We start from the raw sequence: 22,011 nt of genomic DNA, 5'->3' as shown, positions 1-22,011 counted from the left end.
TGGATTGTGAGGGGGCTCAAGTAAGCATTAGGGGAGCTGCTGCACACTGCATAGAATGCAGGAAGGCCTTTACAACCATTTTAAACAGCAAACTTCAGGGACACTTCTTCTATATACAATCATATATACAGCTTCTTTTCTTCCTCCAGCACACTCATGCTTGCAGAAACCCAGCTATGCCACCCTGTTGTGATTTTGTAGCCCATTACAGGCAGGGACTCGCAGCCCCTATACTCAAAGAAAGGGTGATACAGCTAACACATTTCCAGCACTTCTTCCTGTGATCCCAGAGCCCAGCACCACCTCTTCAGGCACTGCCAGCCCGCCTGGCTACAGCTGCCCCTTTCACTAGCCCTCCTGGCTAACTTCTCAACAGTCTTCGCAGACTGACATTCACCAGCCCACACAGCTGACTTCTCAGGAGCTCTCCCAGACGTGCCGACCTGCTGTTGCTGTCCTCTCACTTGCTCCTGTGCCTCCAGGAAAGGAAGCCTCCGTGTGTTGTAGAGGTTTCCTTCAGCACCCAAGCCCCAGGCCTGAGGTCACCCCCCCAGACTTACGGATGCCCCCTGCAAGGGCCTCCGACAGCCTCCTCAGCACTCCATCTCCATCTTCCACCTGACTGCCCTTGCCAGCATGACTCATGCCCATTTATGAGTTGCCTTTCCCCTTCCAGACCCATTTTTGCTGGGGATTGGTCGAAGACCTCATAAATAAGCCAAGTGGCTCCTCCTAGTCCCCACCCAATACATCTGGAAGCTTCTCCAAGGCTCCAGAAAACAGGGGGGGGGGGCACCAGAGATGCTGCTTGCTGAGTCATCCAGCCTCCCTGAGTCACGCAACCCTGACCAAAACTTAACCCAGGCCTGGATCTCAGCCAAACCAATTTTCCTATACTAACAAACTTTTTTTACATCTAGCACACTAGTTAGAGGGTGCTACAAAAAGAAGTGTTTGACAAAGAGGTCTGGCTGCACATGAGGACCCAGCCAATGCATACATTATTTACCACACTGATTTTCCTTTACCGCACTGATTTTCCTGTAGTTTTTGGTCTGTAAGTGTTGAACACATGCTCCCAGATTCTTTTAAAAATAGAGCCAATGGCGGATTTCTGTGTGCCTTTTGACCTTCCATATATATGAGTTATCATAGATTTAAACAATTATAATATTTATAACCATTTTTTATATGAAGTCACTGATATTTATTAGGGTAAAAGCACTTCCTAATTTTGATTATATGTTTATGTATTTGGTGTATTCAGCAGATTTGGTGCATGTGAGTGTGAGTATTTTGAGGCACAGTGCAATTTGGTATTAATTAGCTTTTAATATACCTTGTATCAGGGGTCTTCAAACTGTAGCCCACAGGCTGAATGTGGTAATTTTCTTGCCTTTATCCAGCCCTTGGGGCACTGTGCCTCCCTCTGACACCAGAAATGGGGAACTAATTCTCCCTCTGTCACCAATTATGGGGCACTATTCTTCCCACTGACACCAGAGATGGGGAACTAATTCTCCCTCTCTCACCAATTATGGGGCACTATTCTTTTCACTGACACCAGAGATGAGGAACTAATTCTCTCTCTGACACCAATTATGGGGCACTATTCCTCTCATTGACACCAGAGATGGGGAAATGAATTCTCCCTCTTACATCAATTATGAGGCACTATTGCACCCACTGACACCAACAATGGGACACTATTTGTCTCACCGGCTCCAATGATGCAATTTTTTTTACTCCCACTGACCACTGAGCTTATGGCATTGTTTATTCCTGCTGATGCCAGGGCATTTTCTAATCTCATTGGCCACAGTCCAGTATCCCTAAGGTTTAACCACTTGTCGACCGCTGGCTGTCATATGACATCCTGGGCTTTCAGTGGTGATATCTGAATGATACCTGCAGCTACAGACACCATTCAGATATCAATCTTTTCCCCCGGCGATTCCCTTTACCATAAGAACAATCATAGCAGCTATTCAGCCACTCAATCGTTCTTAAAGGCAGCACTCTTCCCCTACCCTGCCACCCTCCAGTTCTTTTCCTGGGTCGTCCATGCAACCGGCAACACAGAGAAAAAATCCACCGCCAGCGGAAGTTAGCCATAGAGATTTCTGAGGGACAGATGGTCCCTGGCAATCTCTACAACTCTTGGAGGCCTGGACGCAATGTTATGATGTCACGTCCGGGCCATGGGAAGTGAAAAAAAGTTGGGGAATCGGCAGGAAAGGCTGGGATTGTGAATTTTTTTTTTTATCCTAGCCTTTCCTTCCTAGAGGAGAAATGTAGCGTCTTATAAATAGCATTTGAAAAATTGCTGCGCAAGTACCGTGTCGCAAAAAAGTTTCAATGACTGCCATTTTATTCTCTAGGGTCTCTGCTAAAAAATATATATGTTTGGGGGTTCTGAGTAATTTTCTAGCAAAAAAATTATGATTTTACATGTAGGGGAGTACTGGAATTCGCCCAGTGGGCAAGTGGTTAAAGGGCAGTAAACTGTCCCTTTTTTCAAATGTTTGGAGACCCTGTCAACCTCTGCAGCCCAGAAAGGTTTTACTCCATACATGACCAGGAAATTTTTTGCAATACGGCACTGCGTTATTTTAACTGACAATTGTGCGGTTGTGCGACACTGTATCCAAATAAAATTGAGTACAGTGTCTTTTTTCCCCACAAATAAATTTATTTTGGTGGTATTTGATCACCTATACAGTTTTTATTTTTTGTGCAATAAACAAAAAAAGTCGACAATTAAAAAAAAAACAATAGTTTTTACTTTCTACTATAAAATATATCCAATAAAAAAAAAAATCTAATTTCTTCATCAATTTAGGCCAATATGTAATCTGCTACATATTTTTGGTAAAAAAAAATTCCAAAAAGCATATATATTGATTTTTCTGTGCAAAAGTTATAGCGTCTACAAACTATGGGATATTTTTCTTTATTTTTTCTTACTTTTTTCAATTTCACTAGTAATGGTGGCAGTCAGTGCCCTATAGTGGGACAGCGATATTGTGAGGGACATGTCAGGTCACCTAGAGCCCAGGTGACAGGTGCACACCGTAGGGTTGGGGATGCACCGCAAGGCTGTGGACCCTACGGCTGACGGCTGCAGACGGGGGACAGATCCCACTGGGGTAAGAGCGTAAGATTCCCCGGGGCGCGGAGTCTAAGAGCCAGCTGGTGTTCACCAGAGCTTCGAGTGGTGAAGATGGTCTTGGCTGCAACTGGCTCCAGGTCGCGACCCCCAGGGTCCCCCAGCTCACACCCACAGTAGGTAACAGGAGGATAGGGATGGTGAGGGACAAAGCCAAGGTCGGGGCCACAAGCAGAACAGAATAGTCGGGTACACGCCAATAGGTCAGGGTCACAGGCAAGCAGGGATGGTCAGAACACGCCAAGGTCGGTAACGGAAATCAGAAGCAGAGCACACGACAGGAAACAGGAAGCTAATACACAAAGGTTGATCAGCAGGATAGGCTAGCAGTGCAAAGGTTAATATAGTGTAGTCTGATAGGGGCTAGGGTGGAGCCATTCCAGAGGAAGGAAATAAAAGCAGTCAGGTGAAGCTCGGCTGGTCTCTAGAAATGAACACATGCAGACAGGTAAGGAGAACAACTCTAATGCATAACCATGACAGTACCCCCCCTCTTATGAGGCCTCCCCCTCCCCCGCCTGGGACCAGGTTTAGAGGGGAACTTCAAATGAAACTTCCTCAACAGACGAGGTGCAAAGACCTCGGAAGCCGAAATCCACGACCTCTCCTCAGGACCAAAACCTTTCCAGTGCACGAGGTACTGGAGAATGCCTCTACAGAGTCGGGAATCCAAAATTTGGCTAACCTCTTACTCTTGATCATCCTCAGAGACCGGTGCTATGGTAGGGGAGGGACGAGAGAACTTATTGAGGACTAACGGCTTTAGAAGGGCAACATGGAAGGAGTTAGAGATTTTGAGGCTTTTGGGAATCTGGAGCTTGAAACAAACCGGATTCAGTTTAGAAATTATGGTGTATGGACCAATGAATCTTGGGGCAAATTTGAGGGAAGGAACCCGGAGTTTGATGTTCCTGGTGGAGAGCCAGACTTTGTCTCCTGGCTGAAAAGAGGGTGGCTTACGCCTGCGACGGTCAGCAAAACTCTTGAATTTGTTGGCAGCTTTCTGGAGGGAATCATGAACGTCAGCCCACATGAAATTGAATGATTCCTGAACAGTAGCCAAAGCTGGAATGTCAGAAGAACAAATCATAGGAAGGGGAAGCTGAGGATGTCTTCCATAAACAGTGAGGAAGGGTGTTTTCTGAGAACTGACGTTAACATGATTATTGTGGGAGAACTCAGCCCACGGTAATAGTGATGCCCAATCATCATGATGGGCAGAGACCAAGGTACGGAGAAAGACCTCTAACTCCTGATTAACTCTCTCAGTCTGGCCATTGGATTGGGGATGATAAGAAGAGGTAAAATCCAAGGTAATGTCGAGGGATTTGCAAAAGGCTGCCCAAAAACGAGAAGTAAATTTCACACCCCTGTCCGAGACGACATGCGAAGGAACACCATGAAGGCGGAAAATCTCTCGTACAAAAATGGGAACCAAGGCAGGGGCAGAAGGGAGACCAGGAAGAGGAACAAAATGAGCCATCTTGGAGAACCGATCGATTGGCCGTATTATTCTCTGATAGTGGAAGATCAGTGATAAAATCCATGGCGATATGAGACCAGGGCTCCTTAGGAATGGGCAAGGGCATGAGAAGACCAGCAGGGGCTTGAGTGGAAGATTTAGACTGAGCACAGACGTGACAAGCCTTAACATAGTCTTTAACATCCGAGCGGAGATTAGGCCACCAGTAGTGACGACTGATAAGCAGGAAGGATCGGAGGAACCCAGCATGACCTGCCATCTTGGAATCATGTCCCCAACGAAGGATCTTGGTTCTTAGCTCCGTGGGAACAAAGGTCTTACCAGGAGGAATCTTTGATTCCAGGGTGGTAGAATGGGCAACAATGCAAGAGGTAGGAATGATCGGCTCAGGATCAGGGTTGGACTCCTCGTCCAAGGTGTCAAATGACCTAGAGAGCGCATCAGCTCGACCGTTACAGGAACCAGGTTTGTACGTAATCGTGAATTTAAAACGAGAAAAGAAGAGACTCCACCTGGCCTGTCTGGGGTTCAGACGTTTAGCATTCTGTAGGTACTGTAGATTCTTATGATCAGTAAAGATCGTTATGGAGTGAGGGGAACCTTCCAAGAGATGACGCCACTCCTCCAACGCCAATTTGATTGCGAGAAGTTCCCGATCACCAATGGCATAATTTCTCTCTGCCTGAGAATTTTTTTTGGAGAAGAACGCACATGGTTGACGTTTCTTCTCAAAGTCCTGAAGAAGCACAGCTCCCACCCCCATCGAAGAAGCGTCTACTTCAATAAAAAATGGGTCTTCAGGATTTGGTCTCCTCAAGAGGGGTCCAGAGACAAAGGCCTGTTTCAGATCGTGAAACGCAGAGACAGCCTCGGAAGACCAGTCTTTGGCATTAGCACCCTTCTTGGTCAAAGCGATAATAGGCGCAGCAATGGAAGAGTAATTCCTTATGAACTGCCTATAATAATTTGTGAAGCCAAGGAAGCGCTGTGTGGCCTTGAGGCTAGCAGGAAGGGGCCAGTTGGTAATGGCAGAGACCTTTCCGGGATCCATGCGAAGACCCTCACTAGAAACAAAACATCCCAGAAACAGGACCTCGGAACATTCAAAGGAACATTTCTCCATCTTGGCATAGAGATTGTTCTCTCTAAGGCGTTGAAGTACGGTGCGTACATGGTTTCTGTGAGCAGGCAGATTTTGGGAAAAGATGAGAATGTCATCCAGATAGATGACAACAAACTGGTACAGTAGATCCCTGAATATTTCGTTGACAAAGTTCTGGAACACAGCTGGAGCATTACACAAACCAAAAGGCATAACCAAGTACTCGTAATGCCCGTCCCTAGTGTTAAATGTGGTCTTCCATTCGTCACCTTCTCGTATTCGAATGAGATTGTATGCACCTCTGAGATCCAATTTAGTGAAAATGGAAGCCCCCTTCAACCTGTCAAATAGCTCAGATATTAGAGGTAAGGGGTAACGGTTTTTAATAGTCACAGCGTTTAAACCTCTATAGTCAATGCAGGGCCTGAGGGTGCCATCCTTTTTGGCAACAAAAAAGAACCCTGCTCCTGCAGGCGATGAGGATTTCCGGATGAAACCTCTCTCCAAATTCTCAGCGACATACTCAGACATGGCTTGGGTCTCTGGAATGGATAAAGGGTAGGTACGACCCCTGGGCAGGGTTGCTCCAGGGACAAGGTCAATAGCACAGTCAAAAGATCTGTGAGGAGGAAGTACCTCAGCAGACTTCTTACAGAACACATCCCGGAAATCGCTATAAGCCGCAGGAAGATCGGACGAGACAGATGTGGTAGCAATGGGAAGTTTCCTCTTGGGGGTCACCTTGGAAAGACAAGACGAGAAACACGAAGGACCCCAGGCCAGGATCTGCCCAGATACCCAGTCCACATGTGGCGAGTGGAGCTGCAGCCAAGGAAGACCCAATACAATGGGGGTAGAGGCCTTGGGTAGGATGAGGAAGGAGATCCACTCCTGGTGGAGTATCCCTACCGACATCCTAATAGGTAGCGTCTGGAAACGGATAGGACCCCCTGGGAGCACAGTGCCATCAATTGCCGAGACTACTAGTGGAGTAGCGAGGGGAGAAAGGGTAAGCTTCATAGAAGAGGCAGTTCTCCAGTCCATAAAATTGCCGGCAGCCCCGGAGTCCAGATATGCTAGGACTGATTGGGGAGAAGTGCCTACATGGAGGAACACCGGAAGAAGGAGACGAGAAGGTGATGTTTCTGGGTCCAATACTCCACCTTCCAAATGTATTAGACCCGAGCGTTTCCCGGACGGAGCGAGCAGGAGTCACGAAAATGACCCTTTCCCCCACAATAAAGACACAAGCCCAGAGTTCTGCGTCTAGCACGTTCTTCGGGGGTTAGTCTGGTCCGGCCCAGCTGCATGGGCTCCTCAGCAGACGGAGGATGCTCCACAGGGCGACGGGGAAAAAGCTCAGGCTGACTAGAACCTGGGGGGTGCTGGCGTCTTTTTTCTAAGGACCTCTCCTGGAAGCGAATGTCAATTTGATTACATAAGGAAATGACTTCGTCTAGACCGGCGGGGATAGCTCTTCCTGCTAATTCGTCCTTCACTCGGTCTGAGAGGCCATGTAAAAAGGTTGCGACCAGGGCCTCATTGTTCCAGCTCAATTCCGCTGTAAGGATACGGAACTGAAGTGCATATTGGCCCACTGAACCAGATTCTTGGCGAAGGCGTAAAAGGGCACTAGCCGCAGAAGAAACCCGAGCTGGCTCCTCAAAGATGTTACGAAAGAGCTTCAAGAAGTCGGACAGGCTGGAAACCACTGGATCATTTTTCTCCCACAGGGGGGCAGCCCAGGCTAAAGCTTCACCGGAGAGGAGGGAAATGATATAGGCTACCTTTGCCCGATCGGATAGAAAGTTTTGAGGCTGGAGCTCAAAATGAATAGTGCATTGGCTGAGGAAGCCCCTGCAGGCCTTGGAGTCCCCAGAGAAACGGGACGGAGCAGGCAGTACTAATGAATGCGTGGATGCGACTGGTGCGATAGGTGCAGTCGCAGACTGTACTTGAAGCTGCGGGTTCGGGGTTCCCAAGGAAGCCTGTAGCTGCTCGAAGCGAGAAGCCAGATCCTGGAGGAATCGCATCACCTGAGTCTGATTAGATTCCTGGGTCTCGAGTCTCCGCACTATGCCCTGCAATGGATCGACTGCAGGGAGCGGCACGTCAGCGGGGTCCATGGCTGATCAAACTGTCAGGTCACCTAGAGCCCAGGTGACAGGTGCACACTGTAGGGTTGGGGATGCACCGCAAGGCTGTGGACCCTACGGCTGACGGCTGCAGACGGGGGACAGATCCCACTGGGGTAAGAGCGTAAGATTCCCCGGGGCGCGGAGTCTAAGAGCCAGCTGGTGTTCACCAGAGCTTCGAGTGGTGAAGATGGTCTTGGCTGCAACTGGCTCCAGGTCGCGACCCCCAGGGTCCCCCAGCTCACACCCACAGTAGGTAACAGGAGGATAGGGATGGTGAGGGACAAAGCCAAGGTCGGGGCCACAAGCAGAACAGAATAGTCGGGTACACGCCAATAGGTCAGGGTCACAGGCAAGCAGGGATGGTCAGAACACGCCAAGGTCGGTAACGGAAATCAGAAGCAGAGCACACGACAGGAAACAGGAAGCTAATACACAAAGGTTGATCAGCAGGATAGGCTAGCAGTGCAAAGGTTAATATAGTGTAGTCTGATAGGGGCTAGGGTGGAGCCATTCCAGAGGAAGGAAATAAAAGCAGTCAGGTGAAGCTCGGCTGGTCTCTAGAAATGAACACATGCAGACAGGTAAGGAGAACAACTCTAATGCATAACCATGACAGGACAAATTGGACACTTTCGACACTTTTTGGGGACCAGTGACACTGATACAGTGATCAGTGCTAAAAAATATGCACTGGTACTGTGGTAATGATCCTGGCAGGGAAGGGGTTAACATCAGGGGCGATCAAAGGGTTAAATGTGTTCCCTCGGAGTGCTTTCTAAACTGTTTTGGGGGTGTTGTGACTGGAGGGAGACTTGGGAGAAACAGAGATCTGTGTTCCTGCTTAGCAGAAACACAAGATCTCCATCTTCCCCTCTCACAGAATGGGGATCTGCCTGCTTACATAGGCAGACCGCCATTCTGCCTCTCTCGGGAACAGGGGTGCCAGCAAACATCGGGTCCACCGGATCCACTGATTGGCTCCCGCTGTGTTCAATCATAGTGGGCGTGGGTAGCCTGTGGTGTGCGTGTGTGCCCCAGACCCGGACTAGAAATCCCGTACAGGTATGTGATTTCGCCCAGGAGGCCCGCCCTCCCGCAAGTATATCTGCACATTGCTGTGTTGCAGTTCATCATAGGCAATAGTTCATGCACATTTTTGCAGCTCTCAATGTGTGTTGAGGGGCAAATGAATGTTCACGATACATGCCCTTTCATGCACTGAAACTACCCCTAGGAACAGGCCATTTGGTCTTGGCCTAGTTAAATTTGGAAAATGACAACTTCTCTAAATTCTAGGCATATAATCCAAGAAAACGCACACTGAAAATAAACACATGAAAACCTGTATTGAAAAATGCATGAAAATTCAGTATTTTAACATTTTTAATTGTTACAAAGCAACAAGTGCAAAGTGCATTTACTGAGCAACTGACATCTGTGGTAAAGGTGGCATCATATATTCTATAGGTTAAAAATTTTCTTTAGAAAGGGGTTAAACATGGCGTCCATGCAGCAAGAGCTTCATTTGCCTTTGGCAGAGGAACCAATGAAGCGTGCACATGTTTGCATGCAGACTAATTAGTGGCTATTAGCACCATGGTTTAGTGATTTTAATGAAGAATATACAGTTCATTAGGGATGGTTCTATAAAGCGCACTGACCTGCTGGTGTTGTAGATTCAGCAAAGTGGCAGAAAATAGGGCATTTTGGAAGTCAATGCTTTGTAACCTCTGCTAAAGAAGGGCATTAGTGAAACCTCACACAGCTTGCTTATATTCCCCTAACCAATTGAGCCGTGTATAGAGGGTATTTGTCATGATAAAATACAGGGATAATAATTAGTTTACAGATATAATTAATGATGTCCTGTGTGCTTTGTCAGATAATTGTGGCAATAATTATGGAACATACAGGTTTGAACAAATAGTTACAAAACTTATTTCCATATTAGGTAGACACATTAGAAAATAAAGAAGTTAACAATCCGTTAAACTGTTCATATGGACAATTTATTGAATATTTAACAAATCTATCAAGTTATCTCTTCTCTTTTTATATTGAGAGGCTTATGTATAGAAAAGGAGAGTGAAAAAAAGTGGTATGCCCAACCAAGGTTGGAGAGGCATACCCTTGGAAGGAAATGCCTTGGCTTTGTATACCTATTATTATTATAATACGGGATTTAAATAGCGCCAATGGTTTGCGCAGCACTTAACAAAACAAAAGCAGACATTACAGTTACATAGCAATTTGGAAGAAGAGGAATCAGAAGGCATTAGTAGACATGTGCGATTAGTTTCATACAAATCAAAAATTTGTATGAATTTCCATAAATTCGTACATTCGGGAGGATCCGAAATACGAATTGCAATGCTTCCGAATTTTGTACAAAATATGAAATTTTGTTTACGAATTTCGGCTCCAAATTCCGTTACAACGGTAACATGACTGGTGCTTTGTTGACCAATCAGAGGTTTTCGTCTGCTGCTTTGTGAGGGTTGGGAAAATGAACTTTTTTAATATGGGAGTGGGAAACTGGTATTGGTAGTCGATGAGAGATTCAGAATCTGACAAAATAAGAATTTTTGTTAATTACGATTATTCGTTATGATAATGTTAAAAACCCAGGAAGTCAACACAGCACAGGGATGGTGGGAGACCCTCATAATGATAAATTTATCATAACGAATGTTCGCAATTGTTACGAAGAGTTAACAAACCTAACGAAAATTTGTATTGCATACGAATCCAAATTGAATTTCAGACACAAATTCCGAAATACGAATTAACGGCTAATACGAAGTGGAACGGAACGAAACAAAACTAATTTATTGATGGCACACATGTCTACTCATTAGAGCTTACAATCTAAAAGGGAGGGTCAATTGATACAAAAGAACTCATTACTAACTAAAAGCAGGCCATACACGGGTCGAATTCCGAAAGAACTTTCATAACTAATTTGAATTTCACACCATTAGTGGGCCACAGCAAAGGCCAATTTTTCCAATTTTCATGTGCCCATCGAATTTGAGTGATCGGGCACATTGGAAATTTTTTTTAAAAATGAGAACATTTCTAATCAATGATGGAAGAATTATGCGAGAAATATAATCAAAAAGACATGCACATGAGCAGTGATCTGGAAAGAAAAGAAGATTGCCAGCCACGAAAATTCTGTAGCAACATGAGGTGAAATTGAAGGCATGGCTGATCGAATTTTGAAATCAATGATAGCACCATTGGAGTACAAAACATGTGAAATTTCAGATTTTCTAAAGAAAATGCATTTGGTATTTGACCCATGTATGTCCTTGATAAAACTATCATTAATTATATTTTAATTGTACATGTACATATGGATGGTGAGGGCCCACCCACAGCTTAAAGTGTCAGAGCAGAGTGCTGAAAGCCTGCTACAAGAAACAAGGTAAATATTAGATTTTTTCTCTATCACTAGACTCAATGAAGTAGTTAACCCTTGCAGTGCTGGGGGGTCCCACTGCAAAAGTATATTTTACAAAAAAATTAAAAATAACTTTAGTTTAATATTGTATGTAAATGTGGCTTTGATATGTCATTTTAAAATTCATTTGAAATCTGCAGATTTTTATTAAAATTTTACCTGGTAATCCCATCATGAAAGTCCATTTTAGGCACATCCTCTGTCCCTGTTTTCTCTATTGTACTCCTGTGTTGTCACCCAGTCACAATAGCTGCCAATGGAGACTACAATTGGCTGTTTTAATAAACCTTTTGCAGGCATGTTCCACTGTTGTCACAATTAGAAACTCATTCCATAGAAATGCCACGCAGCCATCGCTGAAATATATGCATGTAGACAGAAGGTAGCTACAGGAGATCAGTAGCACTGACATGCAACAAAGCACAGAAAAAAGGTAAAGCATTGTTAAAAAAAATGGCAATTTTTTTATAATGTAATACACAGTGCAACCTAAATATCATACAGTTAGTGTTGGTTTACACTGGGGCAACATGTCAGGTGACTTAGCCGCCTGACAAGTTGTGCTCCATTCATTGCAATGGAACCCTTCTAAAAAATAAAGGTTCCTGCACTTCTTGGGTGCGACTTCAGATCGGCTTGCATTGACTTCTAGTAAAGAAATCCTTTGCAAGCCACACTGGAGTCATGCAGTGCCGGGCGGCTTCAGAAGTGGGTGACTTTGAAGCCACCCCAGTGTGAACCGAGCCTTAGGGTTTACAGCTACATTCAATTGGTAAATTAAAGTGATTGTAAAGTCACCACTCTCCTTCCAAGATCTAAGGACTGCAGTGGGAGGGGCTGAGAGTCCCCTCTGACGTCAGCCAGGCGGTCATGTGACTGCACATCAGTGATGTGAAATAAGGTATTAAGCTGCATAATTTAAAATAACAGACACTATAACAGAGGGGCTGGCAGTAATTGTGCTCACTAACACTAATGCCGCACGGAATAGCGGCAGGAGGGAAGGGGAGCGGCGGGTTTGAAGATCAGCTCACACACTAGGAAGTGACAGGCAGGGAGGGAGGGGAGAAAGAGACACTGCAGGCTGACGGAGACAGGTAAACAGACCATGGTATCATGGATCAGCAACCCTGATTACTGTGGTCAGCACATCTAGGGGGACACAGGAACAGGCAGGATAAACCAGGTATTTTACAGCATAGAAAGGGACAAATGACACCGCACAACCACTATTGCTTTGTTGTATTGTAGCACAGGGTATAGTTAGTGTGTGAGATTTTGTAGATCATTGTTACAGTGCCTTGCAAAAATATTCACCCCCATTGGCTTTTTATCTATTTTGTTGCATTACAGCCTTACGTTCAATGTTTTTTAATCTGAATTATATGTGATGGATCAGTACACAATAGTCTAAGTTGGTGAAGTTAAATTAGAAAAATATATACAAAAAAATATTTTTCCAAAATAAACTGATAATTGGCATGTGCGTAAGTATTCACCCCCTTTGTTATAAAGCCCATAAAAAGCTCTGGTGCAACCAATTACCTTCAGAAGTCACATATTTAGTGAAATCATGTCCACCTATGTGCAACCTAAGTGTCACATGAACTGTCATTACATATACACACCTTTTTGAAAGGCCCCAGAGGCTGCAACACCTAAGCAAGAGGCACCACTAACCAAACACTGCCATGAAGACCAAGGAACTCTCCAAACAAGTGAGGGACAATGTTGTTGAGAAGTACAAGTCAGGGTTAGGTTATAAAAAAAATATACAAATCTTTAATGATCCCTAGGAGCACCATCAAATATATCATAACCAAATGTAAAGAACATGGCACAACAGCAAACCTGCCAAGAGACGACCGCACACCAAAACTCACAGACCGGGCAAGGAGGGCATTAATCAAAAAGGCAGCCCAGAGACCTAAGGTAACCGTGGAGGAGCTGCAGAGTTCCACAGCAGAGACTTGAGTATCTGTACATAGGACGACAATAAGCCGTACGCTCCATAGAGTTTGGTATTATCACAGAGCGGCCAGAAGAAAATCATTACTTTCATCAAAAAAATGAAATGGCACGATATGAGTTTGCGAAAAGGCATGTGGGAGACTCCCAAAATGTATGGAGGAAGGTGTTCTGGTCTGATGAGATTAGAATTTAACTTTTTGGCCATCAAAGAAAATGCTATGTCTGGCGCATACCCAACACATCACATCACCCAAAGAACACCATCCCTATAGTGAAACATGGTGGTGGCAACATCATGCTGTGGGGATGTTTTTCAGCTGTCAGGACTGGGAAACTGGTCAGAGTTGAGGAAAGGATGCATGGTGCTAAATACAGGTATATTCTTGAGCAAAACCTGTACCGCTCTGTCTATGATTTGAGGCTAGGACAGAGGTTCATCTTCCAGCAGGACAATGACCCCAAACACACTGCTAAAGCAACACTTGAGTGGTTTAAGGGGAAACATGTAAATGTGTTGGCATGGCCTAGTCAAAGCCCAGACCTCAATCCAAAGGGAAATATGTGGTCAGACTAAAAGATTGCTGTTCACAAGCGCAAACCATCCAACTTGAAGGAGCTGAAGCAGTTTTGCAAGGAGGTATGGGCAAAAATCCCAGTGGTAAGATGTGGCAAGCTCATAGAGACTTATCTAACGGAACTTGGAGCTGTGATAGCCGCAAAAGGTGGCCTACAAAGTATTGAATTTAGGGGGGGTGAATAGTTATTCACATTGACTTTTTTCTGTTATTTTGTCCTATTTGTTGTTAAAAACATTTTAAGTTGTGGGCATGTTCTGTAAATTAAATGATACAAATCCTCAAACAATCCATGTTAATTCCAGGTTGTGAGGCAACAAATACAAAAAATGCAGAGGGGGGGGGGGGGGGTGAGTTCTTTTGAAAGGCACTGTATATTTATTGTACAGCTTCATTTCTTTTTTTCATAACTTTAATAGAACAGAACTTTAACAGAATGTTTCCTTTTGAAAAGGCAGCAAATATATATTTTTTAAATCTTTTTACATATTTAATTTGGGAAAACTCAATTCCTTAAAGAGGGATTCCGCCCAAAAAAAAATATTAAAAGCCAGCATCTATAAATACTACAGCTGCTGACTTTTAATAAATGGACACTCACCTGTCCCGGGTTCCAGCGATGCCGGCAGCCGAGGCCGATCGACCGCTCGGGCCTCGGCTGCTGCCGCCGCCATTCGAGGTGAGGGAATCAGGAAGTAAAGCGAATCGGCTTCACTTCCCGGTTCCCTACTGCGCATGCGCGAGCGGCGCCGCGCAATAGGAAATCTCAGCGCTGTCACTGGGACCCGTGTGTGTCCCAGCAGACAGCGCGGCAGGGCAGGAAATGGCGTAGACTCCCGTGGGAGTCTATGCCCGGAAGTGGGTGAAAATACCTGTCTTTGACAGGTATCTCCACCCCCCTCCCCCCTGAAAGGTGTCAATTGTGACACCGGAGGGGGGGGGGGGTTCCGATCAGCGGAGGTTCCACTTTAGGGTGGAATCCCGCTTTAAATAAGTGCTGTAGCAAGACGCTTCCTTCAGATCCAAACTCCTCCCATATTTGCAGATTTTTTTTCTTTTGTTAATTTTTTGTTTAAGTTGCAATAAATATAGTCTTCAATGGAAGCTCCAAATTGGGAAGAAATACTTCCTTGTAACCTGTTCACTAGGTGAATGGATCCAAGCTAGGTGCAGAGATCTCATCATCAGCCGACACTCTGGGAGGTATATGATTTGTCATCAAGTCCAAAAGAAACTATGCAAAACTGATCATCGGAAAACAAAGCAAAACAGTATCAAAATAACCTGGCATGTGGCCGGCACAATTCACGTTGACAAGTGCTGGTAAGGCTTAATAAAATCTTGTCAAGCTTATTTCCCAGGTCTACAACAAACCATTGACCACCTGGAAGGTCACCACTTGCTGGAAATGTATTGATATGCTTTTCAATACCTTGTACATGCAAGTCCACAATTATTTTTCATTTTAAAATGTTTTAATAACTACTACACTTAGGTAGCCGCGCTTTTCTCTCCTTTCTCTCCTCTCTCTCTTTTGTTTATATAAAACTCCCCAGGTCATGCTTTAAAAGAGACTGCTGAAACTATCATAATGTGATAAGATCCCTTTCAGCTTGGGGCGCTGTGGGCGTTATCGGTAAAGTGCCGCTAGTTTTAGCGTCACTTTACCGCTTTTATAGTGGCACTTTTCGGATGCTAGTGGAGCGTTTTTAACCCCACTAGCGGCTGAAGAAAGGGTTACACTGGGGTGGTTTGAGAGATGCTTTTCAGGTGCTATTTTATTGCTAAAATGCCTGAAAAGCTCCCCATTGTGAAAGGTCTCTAAAAGTGTATAATAAAAGTAGGAACAGATGATATTGGTAACAGGAGTTCATACTGCCATACCGAGCAGGTAAATGAAGAAATCAAATAAGGGTGATCCACTTTGCAGACCAGCAGGGAGGCGCACCCATTGGGGAGGAAAGGTGAGGGTGATCCGCATTGCAGACCAGCAGGGAGGCACACCTATTAGGGGGGAAAGGTGAAGGAGAGTTAAGGGTAAATGTGGGGGGGGGGAGGGCAGGGAAGGAGCTAGAATAGACAGAGCATGTATGTGTTTTTTTTTTTTATATGGACTTTTCCCAAGTACTCATAATACACTTTCTTTTTATGCTATTTATCATTTTATGTCAATTCTCATTTTTGGCAGTTGCACTTGTGCCCTCCTTTTTCTTGTGCTTGGGTACCCTTAGGACATTAATGCCCTTTTATTTTTTTCAGTTAGTACAACAAAATGGCACCCCTCTGAAACACCATAGGTCACAACTACTGCATGCTAGAATGGCTTCAGCCTGATCTCCACCCATAGGAGAACCCCCTGTGATGTATTTCACCCAATTTGGAACATGTTTATTAAAAGCTAGCAAATCTATATTGCTTCTTGACATGCATGTGCTGCTGCAATATACTCCGCTTTAGTTGAAGATGAAACATTTACTTTCTCTCGGCTAGACCAACTTATAGTTCCTTTCCCCTTATTGGAATATGTACTACTTGTAGATTTATGGTCTGCGCAGTCCTCCGCCCAAGTCACTCTGGCAGGGTGCTGAAACTTTTCTAGACAGTATGCCCACTGCTGCGGCTATGTCTGGTCTTGTTACAGTGGCAATGTATAGCAGCTTTTAGATGGTTCTGCAGTACATGTCTTTATTGGGTAGCATTTTTTCTCCTTTATTACTCTTTTAGTAGCCTGGTTCCAAAGAAGTTTTTACTTCTTTTGCATCTTGCATGTAGAACTGTTCCAAGATGTCAGCAATTTTCTGACTTTGATTGAGAAGATAACTTTCATCTTCTTCCCTCTCTATTTGGATCCCAATATAGCAAATGATGATCTCTAACTTTTTAATTCCAAAGATCTGTTTCAGCTTGCAAACTATCTGATTGTAATTCCCTTTTTGTTCAAAACAGTCATCAACATAAATTAAGATGTATACCCATCTGTCTTCTTGATTTCTGGAATAGAGACAGGGATTTGCTTTGCTCCTTCAGAATCCATCTCTCGTGAGTACTTCATTTTCTTTCTCATGCAATGTCCTTGCAGATTGCTTAAGACTGTAGATGCTGTTTCGAAGTTTACACACAAGGTTGTGTCCTTGCTCAAACCCTGCTGGTTGCTCCATGTAGAGATTTACCTTAATGTCTCCGTGTAGGAAAGTGGTTTTGATGTCTAGGTACTTCACTTGCATGCTGTTCCTGGCTGTAATGTTAAGAAGTGTTCTGACGGTGGAGTGTTTTACGACAAGAGAGAATGTTTTGTTGTAATCTTTTCCAAATTTCTGGGAGTATCCCTTTGGAAACTAATCTAGTTTTATATTTGTGCATATTTCCTCCAGCATTGATCTTCACCTTAAAAATCCAATTGCTTCATAAAATTTTTGTGGTTGGGGGAGTACTGTGAGTGTCCTGGTTTTGTTTTCCTGAAGCAATTTTATTTCTTCTTTCTCCATTTTCTGCCTATGCTTTTTGGTATTTTTTATATGTATTCCCAGGATGTTGGTTCAAGTATGTTATGATCATGGCTGATGCATATGGTCGCTAAAGGACACCTAGCTATTCACGCCAATTTCTTTTTACTGTGGCTTTTGGTTCCCATGTACTTTTTGAGTGGATTGGTGGGCTCCTTAGTGTTTTATCCAGTATCTCAACACATAGTTGTGTCTTGTACACTCTCTCCTATAAATGTTTGTGTAGAGAGTCGTCTGTGACCCTTGTATCTCTACTGTGGTCCACTAATACTTCTTGGGGCAAGGGTTGGATGTACTCTGGATAATTATGATCCATTTATGCGTAGTGGTTCAATGTGCAGCACTCAAAATATCTCCCGATGAAGCCTGTGTACTGGCGAAACATGTAGAGATCAAGTTAATGCACAAACACAGCATATGAATATCTCATTCCGGCATATTACCATGTGAAAGAATTTGTAAAAAACATTTTTAATCCGTTTATTGATGAATTTTGAATAAATATGTGGTTTTAAGGATATAGGGCTTAATTTGTTGGCACCTTTAAAATCCCATGTTTTTTTCTTGTATGTATTTGCCAATGAAAGTCCGTAGATATCTGTTCCTGCCCGATGTGAGAATTTTCAGTGGTATGTACACGTCATTGTGCATGACACCATGAGGCAGGCGTTTTTTCTTTAAGTGGTCTGTGGAAATGAAGTACATGTGATAGATGCACTACGTAGGAGTCGGAAGTGCAGCGCTAAGATAGTGGACCCTAGGACTGACTTCTGCGGATAGTACCCAGGGAGGTTAAGGAAGCAGGTCTACTGGATCACTAACACAGATCCCAGTGGGAGCTAGAGCATAGATTCCCCAGAGAACAGAGTCTAAGAGCCAGCAGGTGTTCACCAAAGCCTCTAGTGGTGAGGATGGACTGCTCTGCAGTCTGGCTCCAGGTCGCAGTCCCTAGGGCAGTGATGGCGAACCTTGGCACCCCAGATGTTTTGGAACTACATTTCCCATGATGCTCCGCTACACCGCAGAGTGCATGAGCATCATGGGAAATGTAGTTCCAAAACATCTGGAGTGCCAAGGTTCGCCATCACTGCCCTAGGGTCTCACAGCTCACACGCACGGTAGACTACGGGAGAAGGAAGCAGCAGGCTGGAACAACAAGGATAGTAAAGGAATAAGGCAGAGGTCAGGGCAACTAGCCGACAGGAACAACAGAGTACACGCCAAAGATTCAGGGTCACAGGCAGACAGGGATCTTCGGGACATGCCAAAAGATCAGGGTCACGAGCAGACAGGAATAGTCGAGAACACGCCAAGGTCGATAACAGAGACAAACAAAGAGTACATAGCAAGCAGGAAACCGGAAGCCAACCACACAATGAATACAAAATGGTTGATCAGCACTGCTGGCTTGCAGTGCACAGGTTAATATAGGGTTTCCTGATAGGGCCAGGGGTGGAGCCATGTTTAGAGGAGAGGTTATAAAAACAGCCAGGTGAGAGTGGCTGGCCTCTTAGTCTGAACACATGAGGAGAGGTAAGCTGACAGAGAAAGATTACTGCATAACCATAACACAACACTGTCATGAGCATTTTGCAAAGCAGGATTGTCATCTCTTCTGATAAACCTTGCTTTAAAGTTTCCTTTATGGCTTCTGGGTTTCAGTGCCCCAATTTTCTGTGCCATAGGTGAATGCATTTATTATGGGGATTCTAAGGGTCAGTCTTGGCTTGCTCGTCTGTGGTGATGAGTCTGTAAAGGTGCTCATCCAATGTTCCTTTTCCAAGGATTTGCTTGTTATTTCAAATTGTGCATTCATCACCTTGGAATTGAACTGTGTAACCATTGTTAGCAAATGTTTTTACTAATAGAAGGCTTCCTTCTAGGTCTAATGTCATACAGTACATTTTTGACAAGGATGCTTGTACCCAGATGATGTGATGCAATACCAGAACATTTGACCATTACCTTTTGCAGTAATCCTTTTCCCATTTGCTAGGAAGCTTTTGGGGTCGATTTACTAAAACTGTAAAATCTGGTGCAGCTCTGGAGAGTCTTTATTTTTAATCAAAGCTTAAAGTAGAACTTTTTTTTTTCATTTTGGATAGAATAATGGCAGGACCCGTCAGATTATTTTTCGCTGTATAGGCAGTGTATCATGAAAAATCATAAAAATCTCTGTGGCATAATAATGTTTTGACTTTATTAAAATTTGGTTATAAAAATGGTTAAAACTCACATTCGCAGCTTAAAACATAGTGGGAGGGGAGAAATGTGTCAAGTGGGGACAGACAGTGACATGCTTCTGGTATTTGGAGTACATGCCTAGGTGGTGAGCCGACCCTTGAGTATATGCTTATGTTTATGATTTTTCATAATACACTACATTGCAACTGACCATACTATTGGCAGAGACAAGAGAATGTCATTTATCACACCACTGTCCTGTACACATATTCGCCAGTACACCATGGATCTTCAATTGCAGTTGAAAACTTTTATTGCAGAGAGATCACATCACAACATAATGCAACGTTTCAGAGCCACACAGGACGCCTTCACACCAGGATACTGTTATTGATATGCCTTCTTGATTCTAATATCACGTACACACGGTCGGAATTTCCACCAACAAATGTTTGAGAACAGGTTCTCAAATATTCAGCCAACATAACTTTGTTGTCAGAAAGTCCGATCGTGTGTACACAAGTCCGTCGCACAAAAGTTCACGCATGCTCGGAATCAAGTAGAAGGAACCGCACTGGCTATTGAACTTCTTTTCTTGGCCCGTCATATGTCTTGTACGTCACCGTATTCTCACGTTCAGAATTTTGGGCCAACATTTGTGTGACTGTGTGTATGCAAGACAAGTTTGAGCCAACATCCTTCAAACAAAAATATGCGGTTTTGTTGGCGGAAAGTCCGATCGTGTGTATTGGGCATTAGAGTCGGTGAGTGGGAAGTGCAGGCGGGGAGCATGAAGGAGTGGAACTTGCACCGTAAGAGACTCATATGCACAAGCACTTTGATTTGCACAATGAACTTTATTGTTTATGATTGTTTTCATAAGCACTTAAGAGCCCATTCACACAGGGGCAACTCCTGATCCGACTTCAGGTCGCCCCTAGTCGCCTCAGGTCGGACAACATTTAAAAAGCAATGTAAGTGAATGAGAGCCGTCTTAATGCACACTACTGTAGTCGCTCCGACTTCAGAAAAGGTTCCTGTACTACTTCTATCCGACTTGTAGGCGACCGGTACCCATTGATTTCAATGGAGATCGCCTCCAAGTCGGATCTCCGTCTATACGGAGGCGACTTTGACAGAATTATCAGCTCTCAAGAGGGAACTCCACGGCAAATTTCTGAAAAAAATTTGGCGTGGGTTCCCCCTCCGAGAGCATACCAGGCCCTTAGGTCTGGTATGGATTCCAAGGGGAACCCCCCTACGCCGAAAAAACGGCGTGGGGGTCCCCCCCAGATCCACACCAGACCCTTATCCGAGCACGCTACCCGGCCGGCCAGGAAAGGGGGTGGGGACGAGCGGGCGCCCCCCCCCTCCTGAGCCGTACCAGGCCGCGTGCCCTCAACATGGGGGGGGTGCCTTGGGGGAGGGGGGGCGTGCGGCCCCCCCACCCCAAAGCACCTTGTCCCCATGTCGATGAGGACAAGGGCCTCTTCCCGACAACCCTGGCCGTTGGTTGTCGGGGTCTGCGGGCGGGGGGCTTATCGGAATCCGGGAGCCCCCTTTAATAAGGGGGCCCCCGGGTACCGGCCCCCCACCCTATGTGAATGAGTATGGGGTACAATGTACCCCTACCCATTCACCTGTGCAAAAAAAGTACAAAAAAAAACACAACACAGGGAAAAAATATTTTATTGCACAGCTCCGGGGGTCTTCCGTCTTCGGGGGTCTTCTCGCCGGACTCCTCCGCTATCTTCTTGAAGCTCTTTTACTAGCGGAGGAGTCCGGCTTTCTTCCTCCCCGCCGCCGGCCTCTTCTCCCGACTTCGGGGGTCTTGTCCCCCTCTTCGGTTCTTCTGCCGGGCCACCGCGCCTTCTTATAGCTCTTTTGCAGGCGGTGGCCCGGTCTTCTGTCGCCGCCGCTGCCGCCTTCCGTTCTTCTTCTTCTTCTTCTTCTTCTTTTCCAGGAGATGTTGACACGACGCTCTCTCCGGCCACAATGCCAGGGACGCGCTCCGCTGCCACTTATATAGGGACAATGGGGCGGTGTCACATGGGTTGATGTCACATGGGTTGGTCACATGGGTTGATGTCACATGGTAAGGGGGCGGGGTCACCATGTGACATCAACCCATGTGACCAACCCATGTGACATCAACCCATGTGACACCGCCCCATTGTCCCTATATAAGTGGCATCGGAGCGCGTCCCTGGCATTGTGGCCGGAGAGAGCGTCGTGTCAACATCTCCTGGAGAAGAAGAAGAAGAAGAAGAAGAAGAACGGAAGGCGGCGGCGGCGGCGACAGAAGACCGGGCCACCGCCTGCAAAAGAGCTATAAGAAGGCGCGGTGGCCCGGCAGAAGAACCGAAGAGGGGGACAAGACCCCTGAAGTCGGGAGAAGAGGCCGGCGGCGGGGAGGAAGA

The sequence above is a fragment of the Lithobates pipiens genome, unplaced genomic scaffold (genome assembly GCF_037356315.1).
Source record: "Lithobates pipiens isolate NorthernLeopardFrog02 unplaced genomic scaffold, aLitPip1_a1.2 Scaffold_30, whole genome shotgun sequence".
Taxonomy (NCBI): domain Eukaryota; kingdom Metazoa; phylum Chordata; class Amphibia; order Anura; family Ranidae; genus Lithobates; species Lithobates pipiens.
The sequence above is the reverse complement of the archived record's forward strand: the minus strand, read 5'-3'. Positions refer to the sequence as shown.